This window comes from Mus caroli, unplaced genomic scaffold (assembly GCF_978045245.1).
Source record: "Mus caroli unplaced genomic scaffold, Mus_caroli_1 scaffold_17, whole genome shotgun sequence".
In the NCBI taxonomy this organism is placed as follows: domain Eukaryota; kingdom Metazoa; phylum Chordata; class Mammalia; order Rodentia; family Muridae; genus Mus; species Mus caroli.
The window spans coordinates 56,230,785-56,239,934 of record NW_028227272.1 but is presented as its reverse complement, the minus strand read 5'-3'; the positions used below and the strand labels follow the sequence as shown (position 1 = coordinate 56,239,934).

Genomic DNA, 9,150 nt, shown 5'->3' with positions numbered 1-9,150 from the left:
CTTTCTTTTTTTTTTTTAATTTTGAATTTAAAAAAAATTTAGGTATTTTCTTCATTTACATTTCCAATGCTATCCCAAAAGTCCCCCATACCTGCCCCCCCTTCCCCTACCCACCCACTCCCCCTTTTTGGCCCTGGTGTTCCCCTGTACTGGGGCATATAAAGTTTGCAAGGCCAATGGGCCTCCCTTTCCAGTGATGGCCGACTAGGCCATCTTTTGATACATATGCAGCTAGAGACAAGAGCTCCGGGGTACTGGTTAGTTCATCATGTTGTTCCACATATAGGGTTGCAGACCCCTTTAACTCCTTGGGTACTTTTTCTAGCTCCTCCTTTGGGGGCCCTGTGATTCATCCAATAGCTGACTATGAGCATCCACTTCTGTGTTTGCTAGGCCCCGGCCTAGTCTCACAAGAGACAGCTATATCTGGGTCCTTTTAGCAAAATCTTGCTAGTGTATGCAATGGTGTCAGTGTTTGGAAGCTGATTATGGGATGGATCCCTGGATATGGCAATCACTAGATGGTCCATCCTTTCGTCATAGCTCCAACAGAGGAATGGATACAGAAAATGTGGTACATTTACACAATGGAGTACTACTCAGCCATTAAAAAGAATGAATTTATGAAATTCCTAGGCAATTGGATGGACCTGGAGGGCATCATCCTGAGTGAGGTAACATAATCAAAAAGGAACTCACACAATAAGTACTCACTGATAATTGGATATTAGCCCAGAAACTTAGGATATCCAAGATATAATATACAATTTGCTAAACGCATGAAACTCAAGAAGAACGAAGACCAAAGTGTGGACACTTTGTCCCTTCTTAGAATTGGGAACAAAACACCCATGGAAGGAGTTACAAGAGCTGTTTCTTTTCTATCACTTTTAAAATTGGCTAGTGTAGCGAGAACTTTAGGCAGTGGAAGCCTAAAAGATGGCGCTAGTTTCAGGTACACTGTGGCTGTAAACAACACCACTGTGCAGGCGCTATCCCGAACTGGTGCCAACCCCTCCTGAGCAGGTGCATGCAAATTAAGGTGCCGGTAGACTGACCAATCCCAGGAGGACACAAAGCTTTTCCCTGTGCTGGGGTGTATATAAGGAGTCCTCCCTGGGTGCCCGGGGTCCCTGTAGCAGCATTGAGGCTTTCCTGCAATAAAGCTGTTGAGAAAAATCCGACCATGCCGTGTCGTCCTTGCCAGATGAGGTGGGCGGGACAAATTGGTGGCCCATATGGGGACCCAAGGATCTCGTGGATTCAGAACTCTTCAGCTGAGGAACAGTGGTACTAGTAAGTATCCCAAATTTATCCCCGGTTTAAAGGAGGGATATGTTTTTCTCGCCCATTGATCCAGTGTGGGTAGCTCTTGCCATTGTTGTTTTGTTTTTTTGAAAAACCCAGCATGAAACCCCTTTGGCATGTGGTAAGAGCTTGTTTAGAAGATAAGTGGTGTGTCAAAGCAGTAAAACAGGTCAGAAAATTCTCATGGAACAACAAGAAAGTATGTCAGAGGAAGATAGGAAATGCATAAGCAAAAGAAAGAAAAGGGGTAAAAAAGAGAGAGAAAAGGAGAAGAGAGGAAAGGCAAATTCAAAAGGAAAAGTGCCACAGACCCTCTGGGCCCCTTTGTCTTCGTGGAATGGGTCTCTAGTCCAGGTGGACAAAGTGTCAGATGAATGACAGATGCACACAGGAGAGGTTGTGTTGGATCTGAATGTAATTTCAAATCGAGCATCAGACTTTTTATGCAGAAGACAATAAGGAAGTTGGGTGACACACCAGCAAGGTACAAAGAGGTTACTGGATTCTTACATAAAACAGAGGAATGCAAACAAAGAAGGTCTAACAGGAACCACCTGGGATAGAATTCATAGTTAACAACTGGGATCAACAAGGGCTCCACCTAAGATTCACTTAATCTTAGAAGCCTTGGTCAAGGGCTTTGTGCCCTTGCCATAGTTCCTATTTTAGTCTATTGTATAGTCCACCTTCCCCTTAGGCCATTGTAAATACGTGTGTATGGGTGTAACTCAGCTATAGAGTCTTAGAAGCCAGGTGTGCAGTCTTTACTCTCCTAGGGCACGGGCTTTCACACCCAAGTCATGGTTCTAACTAGGGAGTTCCTTTCTAGCTAACCATCTCATGAATAAAGCAATACTCTAAAACCACAGCCTGATCTACTTCCCAAACCATTGTAAATTCCTGTATATGGGTGCCACATGGCTTTTATTCTATGTGATAGTGTAATACCAGAGGCTATTCTGATTAGCAACATTCTTACTGAATTTCAAGCCCATGGTCTTGCTCAAGGACGTTCTAGCACTGTTGGAACACTGGCGGAAGGCTTTAGCTATGTCAGAATTCAATCCTAAAAGGCACTTATAATAGGATAATACTGAAAGAGAGCATGTGGATCCATACACTAGACTAACGCAGGAATGGAAAATTAATGTATGGGTTAGAGAGAATGCCAGACTCCAGGAGCCAGTTTCTGTGAAATTCTTTTTGCTTCATGAGCAGCTTTTAGGCATCCCTGCCTGACAAGCTGACTCGACTGGAGTGCTGTGGCAGAAAAGGTAATAATGAGAAAGAAAAGGAAATAGCAATACTGTATCCTTCATTAAAAGACAACAATAAGTTCAGCAAGTTCTGACTCCAGTGACTCAAGCTTGATAAAGATGAGGAAGTTGACCTAGAAGAAGAGGCAACTCGATATGAGAGGGATAGGTATGATCAGGATTGACCATATAGAGCCAACCCAGTGAAAAAGGGAGTGTTGGTTAACAAAACGTCGAAATTGAAAGTACCAACAGGTCCACCTTTCAATCCTGATTACCCTGGAAAAAAGGAGACCACTAGGGCTCTTAGACCAGGTACCCCCTTCTGCCCAGAGGCATGGAAAGAAATAGGATTAACCTTTACAGTTTTTGTTGATGGACAAGGGCAGCGGTTTCACGAGCCAGTGGATTTTAAAACTATTAAGCAACTGGCTGAGTCAGTCCGTACCTACGAGGTGAGTGCAGCCTTTGTAGTTGCACAGGTAAAGGCACTTGCTAGATATTGCCTCACCCCTGGGGATTGGAACAATATAGCTCGGGCAAGCCTATTGTCTGGACAGTATTTAGATTGGAGGTCTTTGACATATGAACATGCAAACAACCAGGCAGCGACTAATTTAGCCTCAGGACAAGACCCTCAGAGGCACTGGGATATAGTCATGCTCCTAGACGGTTTGCCTTAGATCAAACAAATTATCCTGAGGCAGTCTATGCCCAAATAAATGAGGTGGCTACCAAAGCCTGGAAGGCATTGCCGAACAAAGGTGCAGTCTCAGGCAATCTTATAAAAAATTTGCAGGGCCCCACCTAACCATTCTCAGACTTTGTAGCACACCTCATTGAGGCAGCTACTAGAATCTTTGGAGAACCTGATACAGCTATGTCATTAGTCAAACAGCTAATATATGAGCAATACACTAAGGAATGCGGAGCAGTCATTACACCCTATAAACATAAAGGTTTAGAAGTATGGGTGAAGGTCTGCGGAGAACTAGGGGGCCCTTTGACCAATGCAGGCCTAGCAGCAGCAGTAGTACAGTTGGGCAAGTTTAGTAATGATGCTTGTTATAAGAGTGGCCAAAAAGAACATTTTAGAAGACAATGTCCTGAAAATGAAGAGAGAACTACATGAGATAAATCTATGCAGTCGGAAATATGCCATAAATGTAGAAAAGGAAAACATTGCACAAATGAGTGCAGATCAACAAAAGATATAGATGGCAGACATTACAAGCAGGATATGGTGGCACCAGGCAAAAAACGGACAACAGGGCCCATGTCCCCAGGGCCCTCAAATATATGGGGCCCTTCAGACAGAACAGAAGAAACCTTGGCCCTCTCTTCGACATCCGAGAGACCAAGGAGAGCCACTACAAGCTCTACAGGACTGGACCTCCATTCCACCACCAGACTTGTACTAACCCCACAGATGTGGGTACAGCCCATTGAGACAGATTTTAAAGGCCCCCTTCAAAAAGACACCGTGGGGCTGCTGCTTGGACATTCATCGTCTGCCTTAAAAGGATTACAAATTACCCCTGGAGTGATTGATCCAGATTATATGTGTGTTGTGAAAATCTTAGTGGCCTCCCCCAGTGGCATTTCAGCTATCTCCCCAGGAGATAGAATTGCTCAATTGTTGCTATTACCCAGTTTAGATAAATATTTCCCAGCAAATAATAAAATAAGAGGGGAGAGTGGACTAGGTTCTACAGGTTCTTGATTTGCTTTATTATATATGGAATTAGGAAACCGCCCCATGTTAACTTTGGAGATTGAAGGACGATCCATTTTAGGATTATTAGACACTGGTGCAGATTGCAGTAGTATCTCCACTCATGATTGGCTGTCAAAGTGGCCCTTGAGACATCATCTCAAAGCCTGTGTGGTCTTGGTTATGAGCCTACCCCTCTTATTAGTATAAGGAATTGACATGGAAAAATGAGGAAGGTAAGTAGGGAAAATTCCTCCCCTACATTGTGGACATAACTGTGACCCTATGGGGCAGGAATGTCTTAACTGAGATGGATCTTAGATTAACTAATGTGTATTCCCCACAAGCCCGAGAAATTATGTCTAGTATGGCCTACACTACAGGAAAAGGATTGGGAAAGTCATTACAAGGCAATACTATGCCAGTACCAACTAAGTTCAAATAAGATAAAAAGGGATTGGGTTTTTCCTAGGGGCCTTTGAGGGCAGTATACCCATTACTTGGAAAACATAAGAACCTGTATGGGTTCCTCAATGGTTTCTTTCCTCTGAAAAATTGGCAGCAGCCAGAGAATTAGTAGAGGAACAATTGAAATTAGGACATAGTAAACCTTCCCAGTCACCTTGGAATACACCCATATTTATGATTAAGAAAAACTCAGGCAAATGGAGGCTCCTGCATTATCTTTGAACCATTAATAATCAAATGCAAATTATGGGCTCCATACAGAGGGGTCTGCCCCTACTTTCTAGTTTATCCAAAGAGTGGCCTATTAAAATCATTGATATTGAGGATTGCTTTTTCTCTATTCCCCTTGCATTGTGTGATAGTGAGCACTTTGCCTTTACTCTTCCTTCTGTGAATATAGAAGAGCCTGATACATGGTATCAGTGGATAGTTTTACCTCAAGGGATGGCAAACTGTCATACTATGTGTCAACTTTTTGTAGGAGAAGCCCTACAACCTGTCCTTGGTGCATTCCCAAAATTAAGGATAGTACATTATATAGATGATATCCTTCTTGCCTCAAAGAATAAAGAAAGTTTAAATGAAGGATATATTAAGATAGTAAAACAATTAGAAATGAAACAATTATTTATCGCTCCTGATAATGTTGAAATGGGAAATTTAGGAGAGTTCTTGGGTGCTCAAATTACTCCACATATTTATTAACCTCAAAAGATAGAATTATGTAAAGATCATTTGAAAACATTGAATGATTCCCAGAAATTGTTGGGAGATATAAATTGGATTCGTCCATATATGAGGCTATCAAATTTTGAATTGATCCCTCTTTTTGATATATTGGAGGGTGAGCCACAGCTCTCATCACCTTGTGCTCTCACCCCTGAGGCCCGAGTAGCATTAGAAAAGGTAGAAAGGTGTTTAGAAAAGGCCAAGCTATATAGATGGAAGAAGGAGAGGACATCCTCCTATGCATTTTGAAGAAATTCAGTCAACCAACAGGAGTGTTATGGCAGTCAGGTCCTCTATTGTGGATTCATCCTCATGTGTCTCCCAATAAAACCCTTGAATATTATCCCATTGCTGTAGCTCAATTAGCGACTCTGGGCATTAAATCGTGTATTCAACATTTTGAAGCACCCCCTCAGAAAAACATTACACCTTATAATGCTAATCAAATACAGATCCTAAGTTCTTTGATAGATGATTGGGCCCTATTGCACTGTAGTTTTGATGGGGAATTAGATAATCATTATCCCAAAGATCATTTGCTACAATTTTTTAGTGAACATCCAGTGATTTTTCCAAAAATCACAGCATCAAAACCCATATCGGATGCACTAGATATTTATACAGATGGTTCTAAAAGAGGTGTTGGTGCCTATGTAGTTAATTCTCAAAAACCCGTTCTTTTTTAATACAATCCTGGCATCCCGCAACTTACTGAATGTAAAATTGTGTTGAAAGTATTCAAAGCTTTTAAGGAATCTTTTAATCTAGTCTCTGATTCTGCTTATGTAGTAAATGCAGTGCGTGCATTAGAAATTGCTGGACCCATTAGACCCAACAGCTCTGTGTGAACCATCTTATTAGAGTTACAAAAATTGATTTGGAAAAGACCACATAAATTCTTTATTCAACATATTCAAGCTCACTCTACCTTGCCAGGCCCTATGGCTGAAAGAAATGCCTTAGTGGATGCTAGCACTCGCATGGAATTTATTTTTCACGCCACATCACTGGAGCTTGCAAAAGATTTTCATCAATTGTATCATGTTCCTGCTGCCACACTTCAGCACAAGATGTGGTGTTACAATTCCCACAGTGTTGACCTAGGACAGGAACCGTGGCTGATGGACAGACTTGCCCAGACCTAGTCCAGCATCATATTATTAAACAAAAAAAGGGAAGATGTAGGCAGTTGACGCCTAAAAAATGGCTCCAATTTCTGTTACACCATGGTCGTAAACAACACCACTGTGCAGGCACTAGCCCCAATCTGGCGCCCATCCCTCCACAGCTTGTGCATACAAATTAAGGTGATGGCAGACTGACCAATCTCAGGAGGACACAAAGCTTTTCCCTGTGCTGGGGTGTATATAAGGAGTCCTCCCTGGGTTCCCGGGTTCCCAGTAGCACATAAAGGCGTTCCTGCAATAAAAGCTGTTGAGAAGAATCTGACCGTGTTGTGTCTTCCTTGTCAGACAAGGTGGGTGCGAAAAATTGGTGGAATTCTTCTGAGTTGCTCATTTGCTACATATATTCAGGGGTCTTACGTCCACCTCATGCTCGCTCTTTGGTTGCTAATTCAGTATCTGGGAGCCTCTAAGGGTCCAGGTTAATTGACTCTATCGGTCTTCCTGTTGAGTCCCTGTCCTCTTAGGGTCCTTCAACCCTTCTCCCAACTCTTCTGTTGGACTCCCAAAGCTCTCTCTAGTGTTTGGCTGTGAGTCTTTGCATTGCTTTCCATTGGCATCTAGGAGGAGCCTCTCAGAGGTTTTCTTTCATATCTTCCCTTTGATTCTAAATGGAATGTCTTACAGAAATAGATAGAATCCAGTTTAATTACATGAAAGGACCTAAAGGGTTCAAAAATGTCATTAAGGGGAAACACCATACCCCCAATTCTTTATAGAGGAAGGCAGTAAATGTTGTAGAATATTCTGAAGATGCAGTGTGCAGGGGCTAAATTATTCACGTTTATGCTAGGAGGTTTGTTTGTTTGTTTTAGTCTATGTGAAATGTTTTACATTTCTATCTTTTCATAACAAAATCTAAGAAATGTAAGATCGAGTGAACAAATTTGTGAGACAAATACTCTGTCTTTAGCCAAGAGCCACTAAGTACAAATGGGTAAGAAATTAGTTCTATAGATGCTTTTAACTTCTTCCCTGTAACTCCTTCAAGTGCCATATTTAAAAATATAGAAGTAAAATGTTATATTGATATGCTTATTAGTCTATAACCATATATGGTATCAAATGTACTCTCCTGATATTTGATTTCTGAAACTTGATGAACATTCTTTTTCATGTGTTTAATTTCAGGGATTATCCATTGAGGATTCAGAAATGAAAAATTCAACTGTGGTGACAGAGTTTGTGCTTACAGGGCTCACAGGGTCTCCAGAGCTACATGTGCCCTTGTTCTTGTTTTTTCTGGTGAACTATCTTATCATTATTCTAGGGAACCTTGGTCTAATCACTCTTATCTGGAATGACCCTCACTTACATATCCCTATGTACTTCTTTCTTGGCCATCTGGCTTTTGTGGATGCTTGCCTATCATCCACAGTGACACCAAAGATATTACTCGATTTCTTACAGACGAATAAGATGATTTCCTACTCTGAATGCATGATACAATTCTTTATTTTTGCCATCTGTGCTACTACAGAATGTTTCTTGTTGGGAGCTATGGCATATGATCGCTATGTAGCCATATGCAAACCTTTACTTTATCCAATGATTATGACTAAGAGAGTATGTATATGTCTCTTAGTCATGTCTTTTGTAGGTGGAATTCTTCATTCTTCAATACACGAGGGATTTCTATTACTACTAAACTTCTGCAATTCCAATATAGTACATCACTTTTTATGTGACATCGTTCTGTTGTTAAAGATTTCCTGTACTGACACTACTCTTAATTTTCAACTGATATTTGTTTTAGCTGAAATAATTCATGTCCTCACCATTGTGATTGTTCTTCTGTCCTATACACTAGTGCTGTTTATGATTTTACAAAGGAAGTCTGTCCAATGCATGAAGAAGGCTTTCACTACCTGTGGTGCCCATCTCTTATCGGTGTCTCTGAACTATGGGCTTCTTTTCATCAAGTATATTTTCCCTGTGTAACAAGAAGCAGATGGCCAAGATATCATAGACTCTCTGTTTTACACAATCATAATTCCTGTGTTAAATCCAATTATCTCCAGTCTGAGAAACAAGCAAGTCATGGATTCTCTGAAAAAGGTGTAAAAGAAAAAGGCTTAGCAATCACAGAGATGTGATTTAGTTAAAAATGTCACGTTTTTCTCTGTAAGTTTTTTTTTAAATGCTTTATAGAAATGTTCAAAAATTTTGAATTTCAATTTTCTTATCTTCCTTTGATAATGGCTAAATAAAATTTTCAATGATTTTTATGACTTAAGATTATTTCCCTAAAAAAATACCTAAAATATTGTTGTCTATGGTGGTTTGAATAATAAATGGCCCCCCAAACTCATGCATTTAAGCATTTTGGTACCCAGCTGATAAGATTGTAAATATCCTGGAATTTCTAGGACAACAGATTTGCTGGAAAAAATACATCACTGGGGATGAGCTTTGAGAGTTTGTTGTCTTGTTCCACTTCCAGTTTGTACTCTCTGTTTCCTGGTAGGCTGACTAAATGTGATCAGCTAGC

General features: G+C 40.8%; 1 pseudogene; it reads left to right on the top strand.

Annotated features, from left to right (window-relative positions):
• Positions 1–7,814: 7,814 nt before the first annotated feature.
• Positions 7,815–8,738, top strand: LOC110288688 (olfactory receptor 5H18-like; annotated as a pseudogene).
• Positions 8,739–9,150: the final 412 nt, after the last annotated feature.